This window comes from Galeopterus variegatus, unplaced genomic scaffold, assembly GCF_000696425.1.
Source record: "Galeopterus variegatus unplaced genomic scaffold, G_variegatus-3.0.2 Scaffold3382, whole genome shotgun sequence".
Taxonomy (NCBI): Eukaryota; Metazoa; Chordata; class Mammalia; order Dermoptera; family Cynocephalidae; genus Galeopterus; species Galeopterus variegatus.
In genome coordinates, this window is record NW_007729493.1 from 105,794 (window position 1) to 113,847 (window position 8,054).

General features: G+C 50.1%; 1 protein-coding gene across 1 annotated transcript in view; it reads left to right on the plus strand.

Moving 5' to 3' along the window:
- The first annotated feature begins 767 nt into the window (after positions 1–767).
- The window catches only part of LPAR5 (lysophosphatidic acid receptor 5), a 14,609-nt gene continuing 7,322 nt past the window's right edge, over positions 768–8,054 (plus strand). Inside the window, exon 1 of the mRNA XM_008584850.1 lies at positions 768–865. The gene's annotated coding sequence lies outside the window, so the exon portion shown is untranslated. The remainder of the gene's footprint in view (positions 866–8,054) is intronic.

Below are 8,054 nucleotides of genomic sequence, written 5' to 3' on the forward strand. Positions count from 1 at the left end.
CCCTTCACCCAGCTCCAGTGACCATCAACACATGGCCTGTCGTTCGGCGGCATGTTAATGGCTTTACAAAGCTCTATAATAGCAAAACTTGCTTACCTTTTTGTTTCCCAAACTTATTTGACCACAATACCTTTTTCACCTGTCACCCCAAATGTTAGCTTGTTTGTGTTTACTGAGCATGGACAACATGCCCAGCATGTGCTGCAGCCCTAGGGTATGAGACAAGGGGCTGCGTTGTCTCCCCAGAGCTCACAGCCTGGGGGAAATTGACATAAGCAAAGAGGGACCACGCAGCCTGGTAACTGCTGTAATGGAGGAGCTGTGCTGTGTGTATTTGGCAGGAAGGGAGGGCCTGGCAGAACATGGGCACACAGAGGGGACTTGGGCAGGGTGAGGCAAAAGCCATGAGTGGCATGGGGTAACCCACCTGTAGACCAAAGACAGGAAGAGAGACAACCAGGAGGAACCAGTGGGAACAGCGAGAGGCCGGTGGGTTAGTCATCTGGCATCACGGGTGGGTGTGCCAGTAAGAGTTCCCGGAAACTGTGGGGAGTGTGCGAGACATGGGTGCGGGGAGTTATTAGTCGGCAAGAGTTGGGGCTGGGTTAAGTATCATTCGCTGCTGGGGTTTCTTCTCTGGCCAGACCGTGAAGGCTTCTGAGGGCAATGCTTCCTCCTCTCTCTCCTTGGCCTGTGTGGGGTTTGGTGAGTGCAGGGAGCTGGGAGGGATGTGTCGAGATCTGCTGAGGAGGGTGTGTCCTCACCAGCCCCGAGAGCAGGTCCTACCAGCCCAGCCCAGCCCAGCCCAGCCCACAGCAGGCAGCGGAAGCCAGTTTGGGGCCACTGCAGAACAACAGGAGCACAGGTATGGGGGTGTCACAGATGGGTTGAACCACACAGGGGTCACAAGGAGCAGCGCCCACCCTGGAGAAATGGGAGATGAGGGTGGGCTGTGGGCCCTGGAGAACTTTTCTGAATAAACAGCCAAAGGGGGCTGCCTCAAGCAGACAGACCTTTTCAGACGGAGCCAGGTGAGGCAGCCAACACACCTGCCATACCCTGGAGCGCCCCTCTGGCCTCGAAGCTCCCACTCTGGGGCATCTTGGGGAGGCAATGTCCTCCCGTTCACCCTCACGGTCATGCTGAACTCTGGACTTCCCAAGCAGGGTCCTCTGGGGACTGTTGCTAACCTTTTCCTACTCTCAGTGAAACCTTAACCCCTGCGTGCATCCCCTCACCCACCGGGGCCAGGCCCTCTGCTAGGTGACAATGAGCCAATCTGATTAAACTCCACTAATGGGTTCACTGGCACAGATGTGAATCCAGACTGTCATCCTTCCCAGCTAACCAAGGTGTATTTTAATGGGGTCTTCAGGAAGCACAGCCTTAACCCAAAGTGTTCATCTATATAAGGCATTAGACTAGATGATCTCTAATGTCCCTAGAGCTCTGATAGAATGTGGCTCATGAGAGGCATGAGGGGATGAAATTTCAGATAATGAGCATGGGTGGGGGAAGTATTTGAGGGTCCGCAGGGCTTTCTGATACCTTCGTATCACACCAATGGGGGCAGCTGCCTACCTATTATCTATGTTTATGGGGCCTCCATGATGAAAAGGAGACCTCCACCAGGTTGTATCTCCAGAACTCCTCTGTTTAGAGTGAGCTGTCCTGAGGGGAGACGGAGGCAAGAATTGAGGGGGAGACAGAAATTTACTCATGCGCGTGAGCCTCACCTCCTGGCCACCTAGAGACAGTACAGCCCAGCCTCATCTGTCAGACAACCGATGCCATCAGCTCTCCCCGACCCTGCCACTCCCTGTGTATACCCTTCATGCCCAGGGACATAAAAAAGCCAAGGAGAAGAAGGTAGCAGAAAGGGTAAGGGCTGAAGGCAGAGGTGCCCACCAAGTTCAGAGTGAGGTCAACGAGGCCGAAGGGCTCCAGGAGATTTCCCCGAGGAGGCAGGACCTGCAGGCCTAAGAGCAAGGGTGAGATGCACGCAGACCACCTCAGGGCACAGGTCAGAGGGGGGCTGAGCCTGTCTCAGAGACTTCTCTTGCCCGTTCCCATTTTTCCAGCTCTTGAAAGCAGGGAAGATGTGCAGGTGGTGAGGTGTCATCAGGGAAACTAACTATCGAGCTGTAGGCTGCCTTTCTGTCCTGCCTTTTCCCAGAAAAATGTTGGGAAGGATGATGTCAGAGTACCCAGGGAGGGAGAAGACACGACTGAGGATGATGTTGGAAATACAGGAAGAGACAGGGCCAGCCAGGGAAGGGTGGGGAGTGCTGGAGCAGGAATTTTGGCTGGAGAAGCAGGGCAGGCCTGGACTGGGGAGAAGGGAAGACGGTGACAAGACATGACTCGGACACCGAGGGCCTGGGCCAAGGAGACTTCTCCCTCTGGAAAGAGTGTGGCCACTGGGGCAGAAGGAGGCCGCACTCACCCTGGCGACCTCACACTATCTCCGTCCCACAGAACTTCCATTTCATCCCTGATCCTCAGACTCAGGATAAGCTGATGAACAGGATTCATTCGAGCACCTAAAGGAGGTTTGGGACAGAGCTTTTTTTAGGGGAGAGGAGGCAGCTGGCCAGCATGCGGCGACCTCACACTATCTCCGTCCCACAGAACTTCCATGTCATCCCTGATCCTCAGACTCAGGATAAGCTGATGAACAGGATTCATTCGTGCACCTAAAGGAGGTTTGGGACAGAGCTTTTTTTAGGGGAGAGGAGGCAGCTGGCCAGCATGTGGATCTGAACCCTTGACCGTGGTGTTTTAACAATGTGCTCTAACCAACTGAGCTAACCGGCCTCTACACTGAGTTAAGCTTCTGTTGGAGGCTCAGCACAGTTGGGATTCATCTGGGGAGCCCGAATGTACAGATATTAAAGTGTCTTCAGAAATAAGCCTGTCTGTGGGGAAGGGTGCATCCTCAGCATTGCCTGAACACAGAAGCAGAGGAAGTGGGCTTTGCTAATTCAGCAAATGAGTTAGAGCACACACTAAAGGGATATTTTCTGTGTTGGGGCTGAGACACTGACTGGCCACCATAGAACCCAAAATGAGGCTGGGACTTTTTCAGAGCCGATTTTCAGGGGCAAGGAAGGTGAGGAGATCTGAGGGTCCTTCTTTTCAAACTTCTGAGCCTAGGGAATCAGAGACAGAGAGAACAGAAGGATGCGAATTAGAAAGAGGCAGCGAAGAGAGAGCAAGACATTTGATCCATGTGTGGGAGGGGTGGGGGGCAGAGAATGAGGGGGCAGGCAGGAGAAGCTGCACAAAGAGCAGGTCTTTCTCTTCCTTCCCTCTCCCCCTCTTTGTCCCAAGTGACCTAGTCCTTTCTGCTCAGCTCCCCTCTGCATCGCTGATCAGTGGCCAGAAAGGGTGGATACCGAGGCAGGGTATGTGGAGGAGAGTGAGGGAATGATCATGATTTAGCCTCTTGCCCCTTATTATGGTTCTCACTTCCTGCCTGTGGTAGAAAATAACCCTGCCTCTCTGGCTTATCTCAGCAAAGAGCAGAGCCCAGCCCAGCTCAGCACAGCTCAGAGGGCAATAGGTCCAGAGGCCCTGAGGAGGTAAGGAACCTGGCCCCCAGACGTGCACACGGGAGGCTGGACAGACACAGGGAGCACAGGGTGGCTGCACACGCTTGCTGTGTGAGTTTTGGAGGGAGTGAGTAGAATTAGCAGCCCCCGATGCGTCTGTGTTGTATGGCGGTTGCTTTGCTCCACAGTGCCCTGGGGTTGAGATCTGCTTGCGCGTGTCTGCATGGGTGTGTGCTTGTGAAGCTGCCTGGATCTGTATACTGTCTGTGTAAGGATATTGTCCCTAAGGTAGGAACTGTGTTTCTCTTCTTCCTCTGGCCTGATTGTGCATGTGGTTGTGTATCACAGGATGTATATATACACTCATTTGTATGTTACTAGGAATCTTGCNTTGGAAATACAGGAAGAGACAGGGCCAGCCAGGGAAGGGTGGGGAGTGCTGGAGCAGGAATTTTGGCTGGAGAAGCAGGGCAGGCCTGGACTGGGGAGAAGGGAAGACGGTGACAAGACATGACTCGGACACCGAGGGCCTGGGCCAAGGAGACTTCTCCCTCTGGAAAGAGTGTGGCCACTGGGGCAGAAGGAGGCCGCACTCACCCCGGCGACCTCACACTATCTCCGTCCCACAGAACTTCCATGTCATCCCTGATCCTCAGACTCAGGATAAGCTGATGAACAGGATTCATTCGTGCACCTAAAGGAGGTTTGGGACAGAGCTTTTTTTAGGGGAGAGGAGGCAGCTGGCCAGCATGTGGATCTGAACCCTTGACCGTGGTGTTTTAACAATGTGCTCTAACCAACTGAGCTAACCGGCCTCTACACTGAGTTAAGCTTCTGTTGGAGGCTCAGCACAGTTGGGATTCATCTGGGGAGCCCGAATGTACAGATATTAAAGTGTCTTCAGAAATAAGCCTGTCTGTGGGGAAGGGTGCATCCTCAGCATTGCCTGAACACAGAAGCAGAGGAAGTGGGCTTTGCTAATTCAGCAAATGAGTTAGAGCACACACTAAAGGGATATTTTCTGTGTTGGGGCTGAGACACTGACTGGCCACCATAGAACCCAAAATGAGGCTGGGACTTTTTCAGAGCCGATTTTCAGGGGCAAGGAAGGTGAGGAGATCTGAGGGTCCTTCTTTTCAAACTTCTGAGCCTAGGGAATCAGAGACAGAGAGAACAGAAGGATGCGAATTAGAAAGAGGCAGCGAAGAGAGAGCAAGACATTTGATCCATGTGTGGGAGGGGTGGGGGGCAGAGAATGAGGGGGCAGGCAGGAGAAGCTGCACAAAGAGCAGGTCTTTCTCTTCCTTCCCTCTCCCCCTCTTTGTCCCAAGTGACCTAGTCCTTTCTGCTCAGCTCCCCTCTGCATCGCTGATCAGTGGCCAGAAAGGGTGGATACCGAGGCAGGGTATGTGGAGGAGAGTGAGGGAATGATCATGATTTAGCCTCTTGCCCCTTATTATGGTTCTCACTTCCTGCCTGTGGTAGAAAATAACCCTGCCTCTCTGGCTTATCTCAGCAAAGAGCAGAGCCCAGCCCAGCTCAGCACAGCTCAGAGGGCAATAGGTCCAGAGGCCCTGAGGAGGTAAGGAACCTGGCCCCCAGACGTGCACACGGGAGGCTGGACAGACACAGGGAGCACAGGGTGGCTGCACACGCTTGCTGTGTGAGTTTTGGAGGGAGTGAGTAGAATTAGCAGCCCCCGATGCGTCTGTGTTGTATGGCGGTTGCTTTGCTCCACAGTGCCCTGGGGTTGAGATCTGCTTGCGCGTGTCTGCATGGGTGTGTGCTTGTGAAGCTGCCTGGATCTGTATACTGTCTGTGTAAGGATATTGTCCCTAAGGTAGGAACTGTGTTTCTCTTCTTCCTCTGGCCTGATTGTGCATGTGGTTGTGTATCACAGGATGTATATATACACTCATTTGTATGTTACTAGGAATCTTGCGTGCACATCTTTTAGTGTGTGTGTACTTTTGTGTGTCTGTGCATGCACGTGTGTGTAGTGGCATGCTCATGTGACCATATCAGTGTGTGCTGGTGTTGCTGAGCTTATGTGCGCCTCTGTATCACTCCTTCTCGGTGAAAGGAAACCCCAGTGTTCGTTCTTTCCTGGGGTAGCTGCTGCTGTTTCTTTTGATTCCTGTACTCTCCTCTCAACCTGACCTCTTCTTCAAGGCATGGGATTTGGGGAGAGGGTCTGGGCTGCCCCTCCCCCATATCTAGACCCCTCCTTGCATTTCCTGTTTGCCTCCTTTTTGGCGGTTTTCCCCATCTTTACCATCTGGCCTGGCTCTGTGCGCATTCAGCTCCACTGACGGGAGCCCCAGGGCTCAGAGAAGCAGGGAGTGGGTTGGGGACCAGGGCAGGGGCCTGGCAACTCTCAACGCTCAGCTTGGGCCATTCTGCATAACTGTCAGAAAGAGGTGGTTTTTTGACAAATAGGCTCCACTATAAAGAAACCCAAGGACGTCTCCCCTTTGGAATACAGTTTTGAGAACACTGCCATTTGTTTTAGTAAAGGATTCCTAAATTTACTTTTTAGTAGCAGCTTAACTAATACATTTTGATCTGTTTAACATGGTAACTTTTTTAAGAGAAAGACTTGAGATTCTTGGAAAATAATCCACTCATTCAAGAACGATAAACTGTTACTGTAATTGTAGTGTAAACTGTTATTGAAATTTTAATGCAATGTTTCCAAACAGGCTTTTTAATGGAGGCAGTCTTTTACTAAGTGGACAAGATACGTATGAACAAGATAGTCAGGAGTGTGAGAAGTGCTTAGGTGATTGAATTGATATGAGATATTATCGCAGGACTTAGGGTGGCCTAATCTGCCTGGTTGGGGGTGGATTTCCTGCAGGCAGTCAATGAGCCTCACTGAGGGCTTGCTAAGTGCAGGCAGCGTGAATGTCTGCAGAGTGTGGTTCCTGCCCCAAGACCACGGAACAAATACACATAAAACAATTGAGGGGTTCAAAACAGCAAAGTGCTTAAGTACTCAAGGAGAGATCTTAAGGAGGCCTATTTGTGTGTGTGTGAAAGAAAGAGGAGTTTGTGTTTGAAGTGGGAGAAAGAAGGAAGTGGGTTACTGAAAAGTATATATTTCAATTGGACAAATGAGGAAGTAAAATAATTTATCTATGTGCACAGATTTCTATAGGCAGCTATAGGAGATCAGGTGCTCTATCCAGCATCCATCCACATATCCAACCAGCCGCTCTTGTTTTTAGCATCATGGTACATCTTGGACTTAGGAGCCAGGCAGTCCTGGGTTTGAATCCCGACTTCACTCCTCATTGACGAGCTCTTGCGCTTCTGTTTCCTTTCCTATAAAAATGAGGATAAATACCTATCTCAAAGGACTGTTGGAAGGATTACAGATTATGTATATAAAATACCCTGGGATATGGTGACCAATGCTGTTATTTTCCACTGAGGTAGGTGCTATATCACTGAAGTATTACTGAAGTGTATTTTATCACTGAGGAAAGGGATATAAAGATGAATAACCACAGTCCACAGCCCCTCCCTCAAGGAGCACACAGTCTAATGGGAGCGACAGAGTAGGAACAGCTAATTACTGTACCCGTGGGAAGGGCTACGATACTCCTGCGCACTGCTGTGCAAGCACAGGTGAGGGGACTGCATCTGCCTCGTGGGGAGGAAGGGTCAGGAATGGCTTCACAGAGTCTTGAGAAATGGGTGGGTTTGCCTGTTGGAGAGTGGGAGGAAGGGTATTCCAAGTTGGAGAAACAGCATGTGCAAAGGCAGAGTTCTAAAAACATAAGGTGTGTGCAGAATTAGTACTAGCTTGGTGTGACTGCAGAAAAGGAGCACTGAATGCTCGGAGGGTATCAGAAATGAGCCTAGTGTTTTATTTGCTTTTCAGCATGTTTAAGTTCCACTGGGTATTATTTTTGTTGCTGACATTGATATTTTGCAGAGGCAGAAGAAATGTCTATTCCTTTTAACTGTTCTACTGTGCCTCTTACAAGCCTCAAACTTCTGGGGGTGGTGGTTGGAGGGAGAACAGATAACCACAAGAAAACTTGTTATTAAAAAAAGAAGGAAAGAAAAAAAGAAAACTTGCTCTAGGCAGGTTATGAATTTCGTTTCATGAAAGAATGTAAAATGTGCCTTTTGAGAAAAAAAATCTCAGACTCTTGGGATAATTGCTGAGGATCTCAGACAACTTATCCCCCTAAGATGACATCTAGACACCTGTATTCACAGCAGCATTATTCACAATAGCCAAAAGATGGAAGCAATCTGAATGTCCATTGAAGCTGGCCAGTTGCTCAGTCGGTTAGAGTGCAGTGTTATGACACCAAGGTCACAGGCTCGGACCTCCATGCGAGACACCATAAATAAATAAATAAATAAATAAATAAATATCCATCAACAGATGAATGGATAAGCAAAATGTGGTATATACATACAATAGAATATATTATCTGGCCATAAAAATAAATGAAATTATGTTACATGCTTCAACATGGA